This window comes from Daphnia magna, linkage group LG2 (genome assembly GCF_020631705.1).
Source record: "Daphnia magna isolate NIES linkage group LG2, ASM2063170v1.1, whole genome shotgun sequence".
Lineage (NCBI taxonomy): Eukaryota > Metazoa > Arthropoda > Branchiopoda > Diplostraca > Daphniidae > Daphnia > Daphnia magna.
This window is the reverse complement of record NC_059183.1, coordinates 3489812-3513078: the sequence shown is the minus strand read 5'-3', so window position 1 is coordinate 3513078 and position 23267 is coordinate 3489812. Positions and strand designations below refer to the sequence as shown.

The 23267-nt window shown below is 40.6% G+C and overlaps 3 long non-coding RNA genes and 1 pseudogene across 5 annotated transcripts; 2 read left to right on the top strand and 2 right to left on the bottom strand.

Annotated features, from left to right (window-relative positions):
• Nucleotides 1-922: 922 nt before the first annotated feature.
• On the top strand, nt 923-1641 carry LOC116934571. Its single transcript, XR_004400798.2, has 2 exons — nt 923-1284; nt 1342-1641. It is a non-coding gene; the product is annotated as an uncharacterized LOC116934571 (long non-coding RNA).
• A 3052-nt stretch (nt 1642-4693) lies between these two features.
• Nucleotides 4694-5864, bottom strand: LOC123469677. Its single transcript, XR_006642969.1, has 2 exons — nt 5286-5864; nt 4694-5229 (listed from the first exon to the last, which is right to left on the bottom strand). It is a non-coding gene; the product is annotated as an uncharacterized LOC123469677 (long non-coding RNA).
• A 136-nt stretch (nt 5865-6000) lies between these two features.
• On the top strand, nt 6001-7264 carry LOC116915701. 3 transcript variants are annotated; one of them, XR_006642967.1, is made up of 5 exons: nt 6001-6146; nt 6227-6364; nt 6423-6514; nt 6583-6785; nt 6848-7264. It is a non-coding gene; the product is annotated as an uncharacterized LOC116915701 (long non-coding RNA). The 3 variants fall into 3 exon arrangements; XR_006642968.1 differs by having other exon boundaries at nt 6017-6146; nt 6211-6364; nt 6415-6514; XR_006642966.1 differs by having other exon boundaries at nt 6024-6146; nt 6211-6364.
• A 330-nt stretch (nt 7265-7594) lies between these two features.
• On the bottom strand, nt 7595-8651 carry LOC123466388 (annotated as a pseudogene).
• Between the last annotated feature and the right edge of the window lie 14616 nt (nt 8652-23267).

Genomic DNA, 23267 nt, shown 5'->3' with positions numbered 1-23267 from the left:
CTTCTATCTGTTAAATTCCCCAAATCTTGGAGAAAATCATCGATTTTGTCAATGTGTTCTATTTTGTAAACAAACTTTCAAAATTATCCGCTGTTTAGTACCATTTTAGTTCAACTTAGGGAAACTAATTCAAAAACAAACTCAAATAAGAACCTAAAAAGGTACTTTTTAAAGCCAGCACTTTTGCCAACTTTAAGGCAAGACTTTGCTAACATTTTAAGTCGTAGTTCGAAAATAAACTAAGGATTTTCGGATCGTAAAAAGACTTTGCTGAAAGTTTAAAGAAATCCAAAAGTTTAGTCTAAAAAGAGTCTAAGTTTAGTCAAAGTTTAGTCTAAAACCACGTTCGGAATTCGACCACAGGGGCCGAATTCGGAACGTAAGTTCAAGTTTACTGAAAAACTTGACTTGAAAATGAGTAAGCCAATCCCTTTAAAGTTCAAGTAAAATTTCAAGTTTAGAAATGTGAAAGTGCTATTCCCATTTCTAATAATGAGTATACCAAACAAAGCTTGACTTAAATGGCAATATTTTACTCAAGCTTTTTGGCAAGTGGGAGGCACTTTCATCTTCCAATAAACACGAAGCTTACTGATGGTCTTGCAGACGATATTTCGAATAGAACTCTACAAATCTCGTAGTTGCTACGCCATAAAGTGTGCCTTTACTATACGTAAAGTTGTTTTGGTTGTTGTTGTGTTAAAAAAATGGGTCCAAAACCAAAAAGACGACCAGGAGAAAAATGAGACGTTTGGTCAGAGCGTGAGACAGAAACTCTTGTTGACCATTACATTCTGAAAAAGGTATGTAATATTATAGCTTTCGTAAGTATATGTGGTCAGTGTTTCTTTGTTTACCTTACATTTGTTCCCTTATCAAACTGTGTAAGACAAAAAATATCTTTAATTTGTTATATAGGGTGGTTCGAGGTTGCCATCTTGGCACGGTATTTTTGGACACGTAGTGCAGCTGAAAATGAAAAGCATTGGCTTTTCTAAGTTTATGAAATAAAAGGAAGCTGTCAAAATTCCAATTGCTATTTTTTCCCTGTATTTTACAGTTATTAAAATGAGTAGGTGTTGCTGCGTGAAAATTGTGCCAGTAAAGAAGTGAAAAAATCCAAGTGGGATTTTTTTTCCAAAGTTAATGTTCGCTCTAAAGCGAATTCTTTAGCTGCTGTCAAAACACAGCAAAAACGAAATAAGTGGCTTGCAGTTATCGACCCTTCAAACAGACTTGATTTATCATGTGAGAATTTAGTTTGCTCGAAACATTTTGTCTCAGGTAAAGCTACCAAAAGCATGCTCAGGGAAATACATCCTAACATTTATTATTTATTAGGTACACCATCAGACAATTGTGAAGATGTAGACTGGGTTCCTTCGTTGTTGATCAATAATGCTGATCCGGAATCTGATGGAATCATTGTAGAATGTAACCTGAATAATTCCGAAAGCAACATGAGTAATATGGGTAAGAAAATCTATTTCTGTTACACAGCCAACTACCATCACAGTAGTAATTAAAATTTCCGTACTATTTTGAGATCAAAATGTTCACTCTTCTGATCCCTTGAATGTCAAAGAAAGTAATTTGGAATGTAACATTAGTGACGTTCAAGAATGTATTCTTTGCAACATGTTTCATAATCAACGTCACACTATGAATTATAAATTATTTTTCTCTTTAACGTAAAAATGAACACTGTTCTGATTCACTTGATTTCATGAAAAGTAAAATACTGAAACTGAAAATGAAGTGTGAAATGTTGAAGACCGATAAACAATAAATAGTCTTTAAGTTTTTGCCAAGTTACTGGTGGAATATCTGTGAGAGCGTCACGGTGTTTCTTCCACAGATCGTCGTCAATCCAATTTGGATTGTCAATTTGTAAATAGGGATAACTGTTCCAATAACCTACCCCAGACAACACTCCGCGTTTTATTTTGGGACAAAAAACGTCAGCACAAAACCATTAAAAACACCCGGAAAAAGACGGCTTATTCTCGATCGTATACTGGTCTTCCCCTTTCATAATACAACCCGTTTAAAAAACGTCTTTAAATTGGTCAATTCTTTTTTTTTGAACGTCTGGTATTTTTTACTGTGAGTGAAAATTTGGTAATCGAAATTCCCAAGATAAGCCATCATATAGATGGCTTTTTCCGGTCTTAATCTGGGATTTATTTTACCGAATGTTACGGTATTATAAGCGCCTTTAATTGGGCTTTAATTTTTAAATTAGATAACGTCGCAATCGCATATTCATAAAAAAACTATTTTCTTTCTTTATGAACATTTACAGCAAAAATAGACTTGGCAACTTAAGTTTTGTCGTAGTAGTCTCATCGTCGGTACATTTTGTCGGTGCTTCGTGAAAAATTTGATTTTTTAAATCTGATTTCATCGTTTAATATTTAAAAAATGGAAAGTGTTTGACCGAGACAGAAAAGAAGTAGAGTTGAAACTGCACTTAAAGATATTGAATTGTCTATAGAAGCAGAATCTTCTTTTACTGGAGTTCGAACGGAAGAATACAATCGATTGCCTGAAACTGCTGTAAGTGAAGAAATAGCCGACGAGCCAACAGATGGTGATACACAAGGAGATTTGATTACTAATCAACTAGTTACAGATGGTGCTGGTGCATTTCAGTGCCGAATGGATTTCTCTGAGACTTTAACAATAATTGATTTTGATTACGAGAGCGATGCGGAACCGCTCGATAGTTTCTGTGACGAATGTGAAATTTCAAGTGATGACGACTTTGACGACGATTCTATTTTTCAAAATTTGCTTAACGACGATTTACAAAGTAATGATAGTGATTCTGTTGTTTGTAATCCGCTTCCACAAACATTTACAACTAAACTTGCGTCATTGGCTGTGGATTTTAAAATAAAACAAAATGCCGTTGACTCTTTACTAAGTCATGTATTACCAGCGCTACCAGAATACGAAGAGCTGGATCTACCTAAAACATGCAGGACACTCCTTAATACTGTGAAAAAAAACGGTCCTTTAATGTGTTGAACCAGGGCATTATTTTCATTTCGGTCTTTCTCGTGGCATAAGATTTATGCTCCAAAAATATGGCTTTCTTTTTAAAAATGTTTTGCTAGAAGTGTTCCGCTTCATTTTCAACACCGATGGACTTCCAGTAGCAAAAGCATCGGGAAGTCAAGTGTGGCCAATTCAATGTAAATTCTTTGATGCTCCAATGTCGAACTGGCCTCCGTTCGTTCTTGGGATTTTTCATGCAAATAGTAAACCAAAAAACGCAAATGACTACCTTAAAGATTTTGTCAAGGAACTAGTGAAACTCCAACAAACCGGATTTTTTCATAATGGGAAAGTTATAAAACTAGTGGTATTTGGCTTCAAATGTGATGCCCCAGCAAATGCCCTTATCAAGTTTATTAAAATTCACACAGGATACGAAAGCTGTCCAAAATGTGAAGTTCACGGTAAATATGCGGGGCGCGTAGTAGTTTTAGAGACATCGGCACCACTTAGAAGTCACGAAAATTTTATAAACAAAACTCAAGATGGGCACCATAACGGAACATCATTATTGGAACTTTTGGACATCGATATGGTTACCTCATTCGCTGTAGATTACATGCATTGTGTGTGTCTCGGAGTAATGAGGAAACTATTGTGGCTTTGGATTCGTGGCCCTCTTTCTACTAGAATAGGTCGCCAAAATATTGAGGGGATATCAGCTGCATTAGTGATGATCAAAAATTTTGTTCCTTGTGATTTCGCAAGAAAACCACGAGTATTGGCTGAACTACCCCGCTGGAAAGCTACTGAGCTGCGCCAATTTCTGCTGGTCACCGGGCCAGCAATTTTAAAAGCAATTTTTAATGGAAAGCCCCTGGAAGATTTTTATGATAATTTTATGCTTCTGCATACAGCTATCAAAATTCTTTCTCAACCACATCTGTGCCAGGAACCTTTATACAACCGTTATGCAAAAGATTTGTTAGTTGCTTTGTTGTAGAGTGCAAAATTATTTATGGCGAAAGGTTCATCTCATATAATGTTCACTGCCTGATACATTTGCCAGATGATGTGATGAGATTTGGTCATTTGGACAACTTCAGCTCATTCTCTTTCGAAAATAATATGAAGAAAATTAAATCAATGATCAGAAAACATGAACGTGTTCTAAGTCAGATCGTGAGACGAATTGCCGAAGAAGAACGTAATTTTATTGAATTCAACAAAATCGATACGGGAAAAACAGTTTTGAAAAAAAACACACCAATGGACCAGTTCTGAGCACAGGCGCCGGAAAACAATATAACATTGCATTACAAATCTATAACTTTAAAATGTGATGAAGCTAACAGCTATTTTATTTTAAAAGAGGAAACGGTTGTTAAAATGTTAAACATTATCGAGCAAGAAAACGTTATCACAATAATTAGCAAAGAATTAAACAATCGTGGGAAAAACGATCTCTTTTAAAACCGTTTTTGTTAACCGTTAAATTAATCCTTTTTTTTCAAGTTTCTTTCTTTACGTAAACTTTTTGAGAAATGTATCCATATTTTGCAAGATTCTTACTTTACGAAAAACTTTTTGAGAAAGTTATCCTTTTTTCAAGTTTCTTTCTTTACGAATAACTTTTTGAGAAAGTTATCCTTTTTCAAGTTTCTTTCTTTACGACTAACTTTTTTAGAAATTTATCCTTATTTTTCATTTATTTTCAGACACTTACAAAGGAGCACAAGACCGATTGAAGAATGCAATTAATGGTGAACAGGTGGTTAGCAATGATCTTGAAAAAAGAGGAAGAGATGGGCGCACTGAAGCAAAGAAACGTAGGGCAGCTGTTGTTGATGCTGTGTCTTCCCCTCTCCTCATTGTAAAGCCGTCGGATTCCAGGGATGCTGCGAGTACTGCGGTTTGCACTGTGGCAAATTATGGAACATCAGATCATAGTGATGCACCCAGTCGTCATTCATCAGTGAATTCGTCAACAGAACGTATCGAAATACTTGGTGATGGCTCTAGCTCGTCTTCAGCACCATCTTCTGATGAAGGAGTTATGAGATACGTTGAACAGCCAAACCCACTGTCCCCAAGAAGGAAACCATGACCGAATAATCCGTTAGCAAATTTTTTCCAATCACGCAGGCTTTGAATATCGTAGAGTCCTGACAGGCCAGGCTTCGTTGCGTTGATCGATAAATAACGGCAGTCGGCATCACAAATTCCCTGTTTCAAGTGGAAAAAAATTTGACAATTGATACAATACAATGATATTTCTTTACTTGAACATTGATAGAGTGGTAATTTTTCCTGTTGACATAGGCCTTTTAAAATTGACCGGTCGCACAATGCGTACGTGAGTCCCATCAATACATCCTACCACACCTGGCATTCTGCCGACATTTTGAAAATCTCGTTTTACCTAGTAAACATTAAGGTAAAGTTTTCCATCAAACTTGGTGTGATATTACGCTGCACTTGCCTTAACAAGATCATCTGGAAACGATACATAGTTTCTAGATATAATAGAGAGTGCCAATGAAACATTGTTGACAGCCCTTGAAACAGAAGACTGGCTTATTCTTAAAACGTTTCCGACTACCATTTGAAAACAGTCATGGGGGAAATCGTCTGTCGTTGTGTCTAATTTCGGAAATAGCGGATCAATTTAGTCAGAGCCTCCAGCGGGTGTGTGATAAGTGCACAAATCAGGAAACACGTTTGAAAACTTCCACAGCCAATTACAACAGTGATAAAGGAAACGAACAGAGCAGACGATACCAGAAAAATTTAAGCTCGAATAGAAACACTGACAATGGCCGTTGTATAACTCAGTTTCTCTCGATAGATGACTCTGATTCTAGTTTCCACCACTGTGCCCCGCCCCAAAACCGTCAAAATTTTAGGCATTCAGACCAACGAAACGCGGTACAGGGATTCCTCTCAGCGTGAACCAACCAGTGTTCTATGACTCGGATTAAAGCAATTCAGTTAAATATAAGAAAGAAAAGTTTTGCAACGCTGGAGTGGAAACATAGGCAGCCATTAATGATAAAGCCCGGCAGACGCCCATTTTTATCAGTGACGTTCTACGTTCAAGTGTGTCATGTTGTTATTTTTTCCCTAAAAGAATCCAAGGGCAGGTATATATATAAAATTCAAGTCAAGTTATCGACAAGTCAGGCATGAAAATCAAACCAAATTTAGTATTTTAATTTTATAGGCATTTATCTATGATGTTGTGAACAATCTTGGATCCATGGCAGCTCGATTTATTTTTCTCTCAATTGAGGAGAGCAGCTATTTTTCTTTTGCCCAGATGTTAGACAGACAAATCCCAATTGACCAGCAGCCACGCCAAGTAAACGAACAACTTGCTTGAATTCTGTGCAGATTTTTAAGAGCTCTTAGGCTTATAGGTTCCATTATTGTTGCCTTTTGACAATACAATCAAGACAATGTAATCTGGCTGGATGGATCTAGGAAGAAACCGGATGCATGTTTTGTTATGGTATTCCATAAGAGCCCTGGCTATGGCACTGCGTCCCTCCAAAGCTAAATATTTGGTTTTACGAACAGGGTTTTATGAAATTGATGGGAATGAAAGCTTACTGAAGGATGCAGAAATGACGTCAGGAATAACAACATTCGGCCAACGGTAATTACGACCGATGATTGCATTTCGAAGCTGTTTGATCGACTGGATACCGGAAATATCGCCTTCAAACATATCGGTTGCGTAACGAGGTGCTACCCAATTCGACCTCAAGAATCATCCACAGGTAATGGCTTATTGATTTTAGAAAGCCATTGCCAAATACACTGTCTAATTTATTTTCCTCAGCTTGTGGTTTATTAATGGCCAATATCAGAATTTGTGAGCCAAGCCGTTGTGTGGAATGAAACCTACCATGCTTGAAGATGGATATGACGATAGACGGATGCGGTTAACATGAAACATCTACCAACACATACTTCATCTTCCTCGTCACTTGGGTTGAGTATTTAATGTTAACGCCAGATGTTCGTCTTCCCGTGCGTGGTCAAAGACCCGACGGGTTGGCCGAAGGCCCCAACACTCCTGACAAAATCCTTCCCTAAGTCCACCTTTTTACCTCACCCCGTGAGTTTAACCCATATTCGAGAGGCGAGCATCTGGCCTAATATATCATATATTTCATAGTATAAGTTTTTGCGTGTTCATTTTAAATGTGATTATTTTTCTAATTTTGTTAATATGATTAAACAAGTACAAAGTAAAGTTAAGAGTAAATTAATATTATTAGAAAAAAGGGTAATTTCATTACACACCATTTAAAAAGAAAATTTCAAAAATTAATTAGATAATTAGATAAAAAAATTGTAAATTGAATATTTGTCATTGTCAAATGAATAACGTAATATTAAAAAAATAGTCTGTAAAATAACATTGTCAATTGAAACCATAGAATAACATAACGCAACATTACATAAAATTAAAATAGAAAAATTTAGTAACATAAAAAAATGAGTCAAATGAATAACGTAATATAAAAAAAATTAGTCTGTAAAAAAACATTGTCAAATAAATACACACTCTATACAAAAATAATTAAATATCATCACTATCATCTAAAGACATGTCGTATGCATCAAATTACCATCGTTGATGTTCATTGGGTGGTCAGAAACTACAAAGGGGAAAGAACCTCAGCCATTCCAGGACCATTTCTTCTAGTAGCTGGTTTGTAGATAACTGAAAATTGGGGCAATGTTTAATTATATTTAAGTTTCATAATATAAATAGCTGTAAATACCTCAGTAGCTTGATAGCAAGACCAGAGCGTAAATAAGATTGAGTTCTTCATGCTGGTTTCTTTCTTCCGATGCGCCATAATCTTCTTGTGGGAAAGTAACTTTAGTGTCAATGTGACGTCGTCGCAGAGTTGCTGCACTACCATGGTCATCTTGTTAAAGGGTAGATAAGGGCCACCTGCCAACTACAGCATTGAAGTACAAAGTAGATATTAATTAATACTACAATTTTGTATAATATTATTAATATTTTAACCTTATTCCACTCATTGTGTAACACTTCACAATCATTGTTTGTTCGCAGAAGCAGGTTGAAACTAGACCAGTTTTCCGGAGTCAAAAACCGACTACGAATCCAATTCTTGTCCATGTATTCCAGCAGCCTTTCCAGTTCCTGTGGTGCTGAGTCCCGCAAACCGTCAAATACGAAAGGTATTTTCTCAGCTAAAAAAAATTTAAAAGTTAAATACATTTTCTAACAAATAATTAACAAAATTAATAGATATTACCAGGAAGATACGCAAGGCAAAGAAGACGAAATACAAAATCTCGAATTGGATTGGGCCCTTTTTTGTTGTACGCCAAAGAAAGCTTCAGGTCGCGAATCTTCTTCAAGATAGCTTGACACCAATGGAAATTGCATCCCTATGGATGCGATTGCCAAAAAGCTTTCTTACAGCAACAAAAATGGCCCGTTTGAAGTCGGTGACGATCCTTTGGACTCTCGGAAGTGGAATAATTTCCAAAATTTTACGATGTAAATATTAGTTCATGGTAAATCGACATTTTGTGATTTTTAATAACTTTAGCTTCTCGAATACAGCAATGTAGTCTACCACATGCCTTCTTGTCATGCAGCAGAATAGTAGTGGCACCTGCTTAAAATCGCCTTTATCGTTCTTGATGCTAAAACACAAACAAAAAGATAGGTAAAAATCAATATTAGAATCATTGTGGAATACAAGATAATATAATTTATATAGTACCTGTTTCATAGGATCCTGCATGAAGTGGAAGGTAGCGTCAATGAACCACGTCTTACAATCCTCTAGCTGTCTCTTCATGACTGGTGTAAAATATAGTAGGTGGCATGTTCGCTGGTTGCCTAGTCCAGCATAGACTGCTCCTTGGAAGAAACCTGGTGTGAAAAACTTCTCTTGAAGATTTAAAAAATGGCTTATCCTTCCTTGGATCAGGTGGTAAGTGTTTTGATATTTGGTATCTATTTTAAAAATTTAGTTAACTTGTTATAATTTTAATGTAAATCATAAGTGTAATGCCTCAGGCGCCTAGTGGCGTTATCGATATCAGGCATATCCATCCCTGCAATACATTTGCTTTCTTTATTTCTTCCATGACGATTCGACCAGGTTCTTTAAATTTTTCCGCAATACATGATGCTTTGGCTTTTTTGTAGATAGAAAACTAATACAATGAATTATTAATGAAATTTTTCAACAATTTGAACATTGAATAATTTTAACTTACCCTCCGTTGGTTTCCGTGATCATGCTTGATTGTAGGTTACTCCGAATGTGGTGTGTGGTTTTTACTTGAAGTCTTGCTGGTCGTAGTGTTCAAAATAATCTTGGGTGCTGGAAATTTTCTGTGTCACTGTAGCTTTGCATGGGTCTTTATCTAAGCGCGAACTACAGCGCCCAGTAAAAAGTTTTCCGCTTACTTTTTTCTTGGTAAAGCAATAACCTATTAAATAACAATAAAAAAATTAAAAAAAAAAAATAAAAATTATGTACCTAATCCATTGGTAAATTTCACTTTGCCCTTGTTGGAACTTTCCTTGTGAATCTTGTAGTTTGTCATAGTTGTTTCCTCGAAAGAAGACTGCTAAAATAAGAAAAGGTTTTTTTATGAAGAGACAAATTACTTAGTTCCACGGAAGGTTCATGCCGGATTCCATCACTCTCGTTTTCTCGCCTGCAGATAGTTGGAAGATCTGTGGGAGAAATCAGGATTGGTGGAATCAGCAATGCGGGGTTGGCCTTTACTTTTTCGGTGTGGTGGTGTGACCGGCGGAGTACCAGAAGGAGACCTAAGGATAGTAGTTAGAAGAAAAATAGATGACCATAAAATATCGAAAGGAGAAAGTAAACGAGGCGGTGTAGTGCAAAGAGAAGAGTGTGATGGGAGTTCATTCTCAATGATATGGTCTTCCTTCCGTCTTTTGGCGACATGGGAAGGTTCAAAGATTTAACGATGCTTCAACTTCCTTTTTGGACGACCAGCAACTTCAGCATCGGGAACAGCAACGGCAACGGCAACGGGAACGGGAACGGCAACGGCAACGGCAACGAGAACGGCAACGGGAACGGCAACGGGAACGGCCACGGCAACGGCAACGGCAACGGTAACGGCAACGGCAACGGCAATGGAAACGGCAATGGCAACGGTAACAGGATCCGCAACATCTATGCACTTAGAACACTTATAGGCAATAGAGAATTCTTTCCATGTAGGAGAAACACCTCGAGGAAAGTTAACTCCACAGCATGCCCGATGGATTGGGACTTAACACAGAAGACACAAGCAAAATTGTTTCTTAGAAGAAACAACACAATTGCAGTGAGAACAACGATCAGTAGATGGAGCCATGGTATGAGCGTGAGAGGAAAGCAAAGACTATTACCATTTCAGGAACATAATACCTATTTTATAATGTTTCTGTCATTTTGAGCAGGCGGAGCTACTACACAAAATTAAAACCAACGGATCAGAAACTGGGCTTTGTTCCTCACCGCTTAATCTCTTAATCTAAAATTTTACTCGTAAGGCATAATCTCAGAGATTAGAATGAATATTTTTCCATGTAAGCGGAGTGATCAGGATTTGGAATAGGATTAACAAGCATAACTTAGGTTAAGCTTTAAGTCTTACAACCACTAATCCCCTTTGTAATTACCGCTTCTTCACCAGCTCACCAGCTCATGAAGATAATCCAAAGTTCCTCCCTACTAATGATCCATGACTCACTGAAAAGACAGTGATCTAAGACAATTTTCCAAAACGTAAATATCTGTGGTTATTGATAAGTTCATATAAACCAATAAATTCCGATAAACCAAATTTCATTCATATGAATGAGTCATAAGTCATTCATTAAAGAGAATTCTAGAACCGACAAAGATAAAGGTATTTATTGATGGGATACTGCTTGCGAATACGCTTAATGGTAATTCTTTGCTACCAAATTTTTATACTGGTCATCTTTCATAGCTAACAGAAACTTAGAAGTTAATACTTTATAGTGTGCGGTTAATCAAAAAATGTAACAAAAATTAAACAGAAATCCTTGTTTATTAATGTAATGCATCATACATAACGTTATGCATAGCGTCTTACATCGGGGAAGGGTGCAAGAATGCAGCAGAAAACTAACACGTATGATGGTATTCAAAATTACCAATCTTACAGAACATTAATCAATTTTTCATAACATGGACTATATAAACCAGTTCAAATGAAATGTATTAATGCAAGAAAATAAGAAATCTGAGTTGAAAAAAAAACTTGTGGCTGTTTCAATGTGTGCATCAACGCCAACGCTGTTCTGTCAGCTGAAAACTATAAAAAACGTATCTATACAGGAAGAAATAGTATCCAGCTTGCGGACAGATAGGACCAATCTAGTGGACAAATAGGACCCTAAAAAGAAAATTAGAAAAAGGGGTCCTATTTCTCCGGTTCCTGTTTCTTCATGGCCTTATCTGAGTCTTACTCCTCTGGGGCCTATTTGTCTGGGTCCTATTTCTCCGGCAATCTGTTTGAAATTGTATAAATGAAGAAGTAAAAACTCATGGTATCATAGTGTATTCACATTGAATAGAAGTATATTTGATTCTGTTTGCATGTAGAAGAATAAACTAATAGTATCACAGAGTATTCACATTGAATACAAGAATATTTGATCCTGTTTACATATAGAAGTAAAAACTCATGGTATCAGGGTGTATTCACATTGAATACAAGTATATTTAATTCTGTTTACATGTACAAGTATAAACTCATAATATCACAGTGTATTTACATTGAATACCAGTATATTTGATTATGTTTACATGTAGAAGTATAAACTCATAATATCACAGTGTATTCACATTGAATACAAGTTTATTTGATTCTGTTCACATGTAGAAGTATAAACTTATAATATCACAGTCTATTCACATTGAATAAGAATATATTTGATTCTGTTTACATGTAGAAGTATAAACTCATAATATCACAGTGTATTGCCATTGAATACAAGTACAGTCATGCGTGGAAGTTTCTTTAGCAGGAAAACTGCTATATGCTATTTTATTTTATGTTTATGGAAGGTATACCAGGGCGTTTACCGTACCCCCTTTTGCTCTCCCCTTTTCATCTTTTCTTTCTCTTCTTTTCTTTATTTTACCTGTCTTTCATCTTTCCCAACTCTTTTTACCCTTCCGTTTTCACGTGTAGGCCGGGTTTTACGCAACCAGTTAATGTAAAATGGCAATAGCTATGGATATGTAAATAATAAAAAGAAAAAAATGCATACTGGTATTGGTTTAAATGTTTATGTTTTGTCATGTCACCATCAAGTTCAATTACGCGTGCCAGTCTTTCTGGCATTGAGTCTATCAAATTTTCCCAATAGTTCCTTTGGTCTGCCATTTCTTTTCAACATTGCATGATCCAGTCCTCACAATTCTTCTTGAGTGTCACCTTTAACAGCACCCATCCTGTTCACCATCTAACCCCAAAATTTTCAATTGGATTTAAGTCAGGACTGAACGCTGGCCACCATATTTTCTTTATTCGATGACGATGGGAGGCTTCCCCAGCAAACCAATCACGAATTACGATTGCGTTATGGGCGGGACAACTTAAATAAAATAAGTTTGGAAATTTCCCTTATTTTATTCGTTAACAAAAATACCATATTCTTACCCATCATGCATGAAAAATCGATATTGTTGCTGGTTTTCAGGAAGTTCGCGCAAATTTGGGTCCTCATAATCGGGAAGTGGAAACATCTCTCTTGCAAATGGCACTAGTTGATTTACTAAAATGTCCACGTAACTGTGCATATTGAACCTACCATTTATGCGATGTAACACACCTGGGCCATGGAAAGTAACGCAGACCCATACATTAATGGTTTTTTTAGTGCTATGCCTACTGCGAGCAAGATGGCACGGCTCATATCGACCGCCTGTTAGTCGATGTACCCACTGAGGAGAATAACCGTCTGTGGAAAACTTTTTTCGTCAGACCAGATCACTTTCCGCCAAAATTCGCTGGTATAATGAATATGCTCACGAGCGAATCGTAGGCGTTCAGCTTTATGAACATCGGTCAAATAATTTTTCTTTGCTGGACGTCGACCATAAATTCCAGCTTCACACAAACGTTTTCTTAAAGTGCTCAGCGAAATGTGAGGAACATTTGTGATTTCTCTCACTTCATCCACTCTATCATAGGGGTTAATAATACCTTAAAAAGAATAAACAATAATTGATGCTAAAAATAAAACTTAGTTTTCCATACTTGCTCTGATAATGTCCATGTCTTCTTCAAAAGTAGTTAAACGGGGCCACCCTGAACGACTGCGCGTTACTAAAACCTTGAACGCCTTCTCTTTGATATCTTGGAATTTAAAGATTCACAGTTTGGCACGACCGATTAAGAATTCTAGCAATGTTTATTTGAGACTGTCCGGCCTCATAAAAACGAATTAACCTTCCTTTTTCCACTAAAGTTAAAAGAGACGTCTGGAGCTCCGCCATCTTCAATAAACACAATCGAACTGAGGTACTAACGCAAGCAATACGATGGAAATCTTACATTAACTGGTTGCGTAAACCCCGGCCTACACGTGAAAAGGGAAGGGTAAAAAGAGGTGGGAAAGATGAAAGACAGGTAAAAAAAAGAAAAAAAAAGAAAGAAAAAATGAAAAGGGGAGAACATAAGGGGGTATGGTGAACGCCCTGGTATACCTTCCATAAACGTAAAATAAAATAGCATATTGCAGTTTGCCTGCTAAAGAAACTTCCACGCATGACTGTATATTTGATCCTCTTTACATAAAGAAGTAAAAACCCATGTTATCAGGGTGTATTTACATTGAATACAAGTATATTTGATTGTGTTTACATGTAAGAGTATAAACTCATAGTATCACAGAGTATTTACATTGAATACAAGAATATTTGATCCTGTTTACATATAGAAGTAAAAACTCATGGTATCAGGGTGTATTAACATTGAATACAATTATATTTGATTCTGTTTACATGTAGAAAAGTATAAACTCATAATATCACAGTGTATTCACATTAAATACCAGTATATTTGATTATGGTCACATGTAGAAGTATAAACTTATAATATCACAGTGTATTTACATTTGAATAAGAATATATTTAATTATGTTTACATGTAGAAGTATAAACTCATATTATCACAGTGTATTCACATTGAATACAAGTATATTTGATTGTGTTTACATGTACAAGTATGAACTCATAATATCGCAGTGTATTCACATTGAATACTAGTATTTTTAATTATGTTTACATTTAGAAGTATAAACTCATAATTTCACAGTGTATTCACATTGAATACAAGTACAGTAATCGTCATTCACTTTGAACGCTTGTGCGTTTTACCATAAGCGCCCGTGTTAAAAGCGCACGACTCCGACCCGCTTATTCTGGTCAAACGTATAAGCTATTTCTTATACATTTATATCGCTTAATAGCTAAAAATATTTTCTATTTATTGGTGAGATTGAAAAATTTTTATGATTGCTGGTTTTCCCATCAAAGTAAAACCCAGCTATCTTTGAACATGGTGTTTCCTTACATGTTAGCTTATGGAGAAAGGGTGTTTTTATTTCTTTAATTGTACACAAACAGCTTGAACCATTTGCATGCCGTTTGTTGGCATTGATACGGATTTCATTCCTCTTTAGATGCTAGAAATCCCCTGGTACTAACTTATGAAATGAATTCCCTAAATTAATTGTTTGTCGACACATGTGTAATTTTAAGCGAATCGGCGCGGTGTCCCCCCTCTGGCATACTCCCAGTACCACCCTCTACTTTGTACTTACAAGCGCGCGCTGAACAAAGGTTCAGCGGGTGGTACTGGAAGTATGGTGACTGGAGTAAATGACGTGTATGTGACGTCATTTATCATTTCGTGGTCCATGGGCGCCGCCATTTTACTTTCCTATTTTTCCCCTTTGCATGTAACATCGACTTGCGTAGCCGTGTTCTACACCGTCCGTCTGGCCGTGCAATTGAGTGACGATTCTTTCTCCAATAGGGATTTTGTGCTTAACTCTACGCGTGTAGTGCCTTCATGTATCATCCCTCACGTTTAGTGTCGTGTAGTGCATCGTATCATTCGGAACATTTGAACCTTATTGTGTGGTGGTGTACATGGACGTTAAATACTTTTTCCGACATCCTTGTCGCTTACGTTCATTTAGTTTGTCCAGCGTCTCACAACCGTATAGAATGGCGTCGGCAGCGGACGTGTTTGCAGCAACCAACGCAACAACATCGGCTATCGTGGCAACCGACGCATGGATCGATGCCATTGAAATGTCTCAGACAGCCATATCCACCCAATTAGCTCAATTTTTGGCCCTCGTTCAATGCGGTGGTGCCGGGGGCGGTGGCGCTGGTGGAGGCGGTGGTGCTGGTGGAGGTGGTGGCACTGATGGCGGTAGAGGTAGGTATTTGATGCCTCTACCATCCCCACAACGGCGGCGACTGGATCCGTCCGGTGTTGACAAGCTCCACAGTGACATCTCTATTCTACTTCTGAAATCGTGGAGGTACCGATGGGATTTTTTTTTGGAATTAAGCCAGCTGGATACTTACCCCATTACGGAACAGATGGCTGCATTCCGCGTGACATTGGATCCCACGATTCAACAAGTCATGGAAGATGGATTGAACATCACTCCGGCAACCGTAACTACTCCTGACCAGGTGCTCGACAAAATTGCAGATTATATCCGTGCTAAGCGGAACAATTGCGCTTGACTGAGTGGCATTTGAGGAGCGGAAGCAGGGACCATCGGAATCATTCGACGATTTCTATATCGGGATGTGCCGGTTGGCTGATGCAGCAGACTTGTGCGGAACATGCTCAGAAACGAGACTTTTAACGCGCATCATATCTGGAACCCGGGACACAGAAACGAAAAAAAATTTATTGGCCGTCAGTCCGTTCTCCCGTCCTTTCCGTTTTCCCGTCCTTGCAAGCCACAGTCAAAATATGTTGCAGCGAAGAATCGGCTTGAGCAAATAAGCACAATTTCAGCGGGCAATCTGGAGTGGCAGCCATATTGAAAAAGCACGGTCAACCCGACCGTCGCTCGTCTAAAAGTGAAGGAGGAGCGTGTGGCCGGGCATCTCATACCCAGGGAGAAATTTGTTCTGCGATTGGTAAATCTTGCCATATATGCAGAAAACCGGATTACTTTGCTCCCAAATGCCCCAGTCAGAACCAGGAAAAAAGCAGCACGAGTGGTGGCGCTAGTGGTGGTGCCAAGTCTAGGATGGCGCACATCACCATCGGAAACATTCAGGTCAACAACAAGCGTCGCGGGTCCCTTACTATTTCCCTGTAAGTACTGCAAGAAAACGACGTGGTGGCAGCACTACTAATGAATGTTATTTCGGACCCTGGTGCGGAGGTGAGCGTGTGCAGAAAGGATATCATGGAGGCCATCGGACTATCCTTAAGTCATCTGGCAGCTTCTTCCTTCAACTAAGTCATGGTGGATCGCTCGTTGCAGCTGCTGTCAATCGGGCAACGTGACCTTACTGTCCGATACGGCGATCAAAGTGCTCACATCACGGTTGTGTTCTGCCCAGAGTTTAGGGAAATGCTGATATGCCGAGTGGACTGTGTTAGTGCTAGTAGACCATTCTACACTGGGGTTATCCTAAACCATTGGTGCCGATAAACTCTTTAATGGAGGTAGACGTTCCACTACCCCCGGACGACACGGTGGCCCCACCCAGTGGTCCCTTTTTCCGTGACGTTTATATTCCATTGGAGTCCAGTGAGGAGCAGATTTCCGTTGTCGAAGCGGCTCTCGTAGCGGAATTCGAGACAGTGTTCGACCGAGACGACGGTTTGCGGCAGATAGTCGGTCCGGACATGGTGATCCAGCTTTGCGACGATGCCATCCCCTTTTATGTAAACGGTGCGCTGCCGATTGCGTTTGGCGACCGCGCTGAAGTAAAGTGTAAGCTGGATGATCTTGTTAAGAAAAAAATGATTGTACCCGTCAGTGAACCTTTGGAGTGGGTGGCACCATTGGTAGTGATCCGCAGTGCAAGTGGTAAACTTCGGCTATGTGTCGACCACACGCGCTTAAATAAATTCGTCCAATGGCCTACATACCCGACCCGGCTGAAATCGACAGTGAATGTCGCTTCTTCACCAGTTTCGACGCCGCAAATGGTTACTATCAGATCCCCCTCCACCCCTCCATCCAGCATCTCACGATATTAATGACGCCGTGGGGACGCTATAAATTCCTACGTGCGTCTATGGGCCTCTGTAGCTCTGGCGATGAGTATAACCGGCAAGCGGGCATCACTTTTAGCAAGGAAAATTTCCGATTTGCCAAATTCCGTCTCTCTTTGGTTGGTTACGACATTCAGCATGGCGAACACCATTGAGGATGGAAAACTGAGGGCATTGTCGCAGTTTCCCCGCCCAACTAATATCTCGGAGCTCCGTTCGTTAATGGGCTTAGTCGAACAGTTTGCGGGGTTTTTGACGGAGGTAGCCACAACAAAAGCTCCTCTTCGCCCTCTGCTTAGCACCAGCAATCCGTATACGTGCAATGCAGACCATGACTGGGCCTTCGAAGCAGTGATCTTGGCTCTCGTCTCCCCTCCAGTGTTGGTTCATTTTTACCCGGGGTGCGAAACTACCATAAAGGTCGATCCTTCGCGGAAGAATGGCATGGGATACGCGCCATTGCAGCGTCACGGCGATTCCTGGAGGCTGGTGGATGCCAACACGCGTTGGTGTACGGACACTGAATCCAGATATACCATCGTGTAGCTGGAGCTGGTGGCCGTAGAGTGGGCGATCCGAAAATGCCACCTGTTTCTATCGGGCCTACCCAATTTCACGCTAATGGTCGACCATCAAGCGCTGGTGGCAGTACTAGACAAATATACTCTCGACGCCATGGACAACCCGAAAATCCTACGCCTTAAGGAGCGCTTGTCTCCATACTCTTTTACGAACGTGTAGCGCAGGGGCCTAGACCACGCGATCCCGGATGCGCTGTAGTGGGCGCCCCGGTGGCGGACGACGAGTGCGTTGGGACGGAGCTGGCATATTCCGTGCGTAATAAAGTAATCCGGAGCATCAATGCCATTCTCGGATATGAAGATGGCCCAGTCTCGTCACACCATCTTCCGGACAATCTCCTCAAAGATTTACGAATGGGGGCAGCAGCTGATCCTCATTATCTCGACCTGATTGCGGCAGTCAAATCCGGATTTCCCACGGACCGTGCAATCACCGCCGGCCCATGTTCGTCAATTCCCGTCAATTCGTGATCAGCTGTCCACAGATGGCGGTATTGTCTTGTACGGCTCACCCATTGTTATCCCCCTCGGATAACGCTTGCGCCACCTGCAAGGAACGCTTGGCGAGCCAGGGCCAGGAACCACTGTTGGCCGATTCACTACCAACATACGGTTTTGTGGACGTTTCCACCGATTTATTTCAACGCGGATCTGTCCACGTCTTGGTTTATGCTGACCGACTGTCAGGATGGCCGGTGGTGCACCAGTGTAGGCGCAACCCTACGGCCCGGGAGGTGATGCAGGCCGTCATCAGAAACTTCGTGGAATTAGGCGTCCCAATGCGCTTTCGCTCGGATAACGGCCCGCAATTTGACGCCGGAATATTTCAGGTGGCTCTGCAACGCTGGGGGGTAGCGTGGATCAATTCCACCCTGCACTATCCCCAAAGTAAAGGGCATGCAGAGGCCGAAATGAAAGCAGTGAAGTAGTGGGTGCTGAAGTTGGCCCCGTCGGGGGACTAATCACCGGAGGAGTTTCTCACTGGATTGCTGGAATTCCGGAATACCCCGCACGATACGGGACGGTCACCGGCTCAAATTGCCTTTGGCCACTAGCTCCGCACCATCGTGCCTGCCCACCGTTCGTCCTATGCCAGCCAATGGAAAGAGGTTATGGTGGCGCGAAAACGACAGGCTGAAGTGTAGGCGGCCACGAAATTCCGCTTTGACTCCCGTCCATTCCGCTTTCCCCTCTTCCCATCGGGGCGCTGGTACGCATTAAAGACTCTTTGACAAAATTTTAGAGTCATGTCGGGGTGATTGTCACGGTCGGCCGGTATCGATCGTATCGCGTCAAATTCGCTAGTGGTAGCGTGCTTTGGCGTAACAGACGGTTTCTTTCTTGCATGGTCCTTGCAACGACCAAAGAAGAGGGTGGTGCGGCATCGGAGACGGGCGATTAACACGCGGCGGCGGTAACGGATCTTCCAGACAACGGCCGGCAGCGGCTACTCTACCAGCCTCGCGCAGGAGCGCCCGACCACGAAAGCACCGCGTATTCTGTCTCATTCTCGTCGTCAAAGTTACTATGTGCCGGCTACCGTGATCTTAAGTGTACCCATTTGTACCCCTACACTCATTTGCTATTTGTGTACATGGCCGCCGGGCCACATCTTTGTTACATTATGTGCTGGAGCCTCCATTCCGTCTGTTGATAGCCATTAACAGCGTACGTCGGCTTGGGAAAGGTTGTTGTGTATCGATAATAGTCACCAAATGTTTTGGCAGGTGTCGCGACGGTCACGGGAGTCGAGACTGTAGAGAGAAGCTGAGAGGGGCCCATTCGGGCTTGCAACTCGACGCGTAAAGGTTCCCCTTCATGTCCGTTTCCACCCATGCAGGCTCTTCGTGCTTGTTCTTGGTTGTGCCGATTTAATACAGTTGCGATCTGATGATCACTTACAGACACAACACATGCTGACCTTTTGGTCTTTGACGTATTGACGTTGATGCAATTGCAAGGGGGAGCATTGCAGCCAGTCAAAAATATAAAAGGCGCTCTTTCCTGGTATTGATACGAAGTTCAGTAGAGTGACGTGTTTCACGTACCGTGATTTCACTTTGATTGCTATCATCCTCTTTGGCGTAAATTGCTTTTATTTCGGTGTTGTCCGTTGGTTCCAATGGTATGCCGTAACGACATGCAGTTTTTCCGCTTTTCAAGCAGCTTTTACTGTGTTGCTATCATGCTGATTGACTCGCAGTTGAATTCAAGCCAAATTGGGCATCCAAAGATCAAGTTCTGTTATGTTATGCAACGATTGTTTCACTGTGAGGCCACGCCAAATCATGGTGTCGACGTCTTGATCAGAAGGTATCGGCTTTTATAGCCGAGCATACCCGCGTTGCAGTGCAGTGCTCAATTTATCGCTGATTGTGATGGTCCGTTTACAATCACCGCACAACAGAATCTGACATTCACGTTCTCTGCCGATTTTTCTCATTGCTTCAAGCCTTACTTCAGAAACAATTTTTTAATTTTCCGTTTGCTCAACACTCGCATTCCATTCTAGGCTCTGGAATTTCGAACTCTCCTTGAAGGAAGCCATCTTTAGGGTTGTTCTACGTTGAGAATAATTTAGCGTTAAATCATCGAGACCATAGTCATCATCCAGTTTAAGGTTTAAGGGTTTCGAGGCCGCCATGTTTACACAACCAAATCAGCATATGTATATGAAGAGTAAGACGCAATTGCTCCTCAACCACGCGAAGCCACGCTTTCGGTACACTGAACAAACCTCCACGCTTATACGGCCGGTTTTCCTGTTGACACCAACCGATAACTTCTTCGATGATAATGTTGAATGTCGAAAGCCGCTGCCACGAAGTGTTCAGATAACACAGCGAAGCGCTTTGATCCTAATGGTAAGCTGTCAGCGCTTGGCCTAGATTCTACTTCCCCCAATGCAAACCATAATACTTGGAACAACTTCGCGTCGTCTGGGCTTACAATGAACCCTATTTGAGCTATCCCGTTGTTGGCATGGGCCGCATACACATCTTGTCGATTTTTCTCGGCCGAAGCTTGCGAATGTTAAATCGTTTGGTTTGCGATTTGTTGGTCAGTAAAAAATGTAGCTGCCAGACCGTTGAGACTTTGCGGTGGACGTCTTTGGCAAAAAACTTTACTTTTGACGCAGTTGCCTTGATACTCGTCCGTTTTTTTCATATCATCGGTTGAGATGCACCCATACGCTTCTGCCCTCGCATGATGACCCCATCTGCATTAGCCATTCCAGAAAGCAAATAGGCCCTGATACGGGCTACGCTAGACGATACGACGAGCTATAAAGTCGTACACTGGCATTGAAAAGTCTGTTAGTTAGAATTGTCTAGTGCTGATTTTTGCGTAATACGCAACAAGAGCTTTCTTGGAAATCCTGATTCTTCTTATTTCATCAAATCCACCTGTACCGAACGGAAACAAATCCGGATAAAGTGTTTCCAAATATTTAGGCATCGAGTCCGAAACAAATTCTGGCCCAGGTCGAACCACAAACGTTTTCGTTGATGGATATTCCGTAGTTTGATGATCGATGCCGGACCGTAGGTCCACTAGCTGTTCGTGTTCGTTATCATTGATGCCAGTTATGTCTTGATCGCCGATTGTAACCGTACACGATACCAATGTTGCATCGATTTCTTCGTCAACCGATCTCAGTAAACATTCCCTGCCTATTACAGTCGATTTCTTGGAGGAGTCCCGAGAAAAATCAGGAGTTTCACTACTGGCTTCGACTAGAAGACCGAGTCCATCATTTTCAACGTGAAGTACTTCAGGGGAGGTCGTGTCTTTTGGAAGATTTGAAAATGAATCTTCGTCGAAAATGATGTGTTTCATGACATCATTGTCAACAGTAAGCCAAAACTGGTAGAGAGCTCTGATTTTGGCCGGTTCAATGGTATAGTAGGGTTTTGTCAATGCAATTTCCCCCTTGTAATAAGCTGATGCATCGCTAGTGAAGGGAGAAACGACGAGAATGCGAACTGGTGTTTGCCCAGGCACGATGGGAACTTTTTTCATAAACATCGCACTTTCCAGTCGAGTGCAGTAAACGTGGCCTTTTATACTGCTTTACCCGAGGTCCGTTTGTTCCAGTAAACACCATAATTCGACCAAATGTTTGCACGGGACGCATGACACTTCTGGATCCAAATAACATTTTGCGTAATTCTTCCGGAAGCTGCCCCGGCCTATTTACATTTGCGATTGCAAATTTCAGCAATTTTCCCAACTGCAGTCTTTTTACACAAGACTGTTCGCAGATTTAGATGTGAGGAGAGCAGCCGCAACCATCAAAGCTAGCGCATGTCAAAACGTGTTGCAAAATTCCGTCTGACGAAAAGAGCAAGTTCTGAAACCGTAGATAATTCGGGAAAAGAGAAGAACCGTAGTATTGTTTCACGAGTGCGAGATGAAAAGACGGAGCCGAGTCCCCACTTGGGGACTGAAGAATTGTAAACATTTTATGTGGCAATTGCTCATGGGAAGCAGTTTTGATTTAGACACGAACACAAATCGAGTGCACACCGCGCAAACAAAACAATGAACGGTTCGTGAAATCGTTGGTTAATCATATTAGTTAGTTCTCTGGTCCTTTCCGGTGAAACTGGCTGAGGCATTCCTTTTACATCAAGAGATACAAGCTCTGTTTCTTTAAAACAGTTATCAATTTTGTTCGATATTGACTTTTTTGAGTAATTCCTTTGGAAAGTGCTCCCTGCCGTTCTAATTCTCTTTCTCTCTCCATCCGTCTCAGTAGTTCGGCAGTCGTCGCTTCTTCGGCCAGCTACGGAAGCAACCGCACTGATAGCATGAGTTCCCGTTCCTTTCAAGCATTTAGTTTTCCTTTTCCCCCTTGCCTTACGCATATCCGGAATGGTTTCACTACTGTTTCCTCGTTCAAAACCAGTAGATACACCAAAAGAAGAAATCTCCAGCAACTCAGCAGCAAGATTCGTCGCACCAAGAGAATGCCTGCTAGACCAATGAACCGTAGAAAACTAACATAATTCATGGTAGATGTAATTAAAATGACGTCCATCCGTCGATAAACGCGTAAATTTTCACCCAACATATCCGTTATTTTAATTTGATCAAAAGATAAATTCATTAGGCCTCCCTGTCTTTGCGGCGATTTTCCATATCAGTAGGACAATCTCTAACTTTTTGGACGGATCCATCTGGTCCGGCATGCACAGCCACTCCCACCTTAAAAAGGAAACAGTAAATTTTCCGTTAGAACTAGTTGAGAAAATATTTTTACAACTTTCTTTCCAGATTATTTCAAACAAATAAATTTCATCAAAACGACTGGTTTACTACTGTATCAACTTTAAGGAGTGGGAT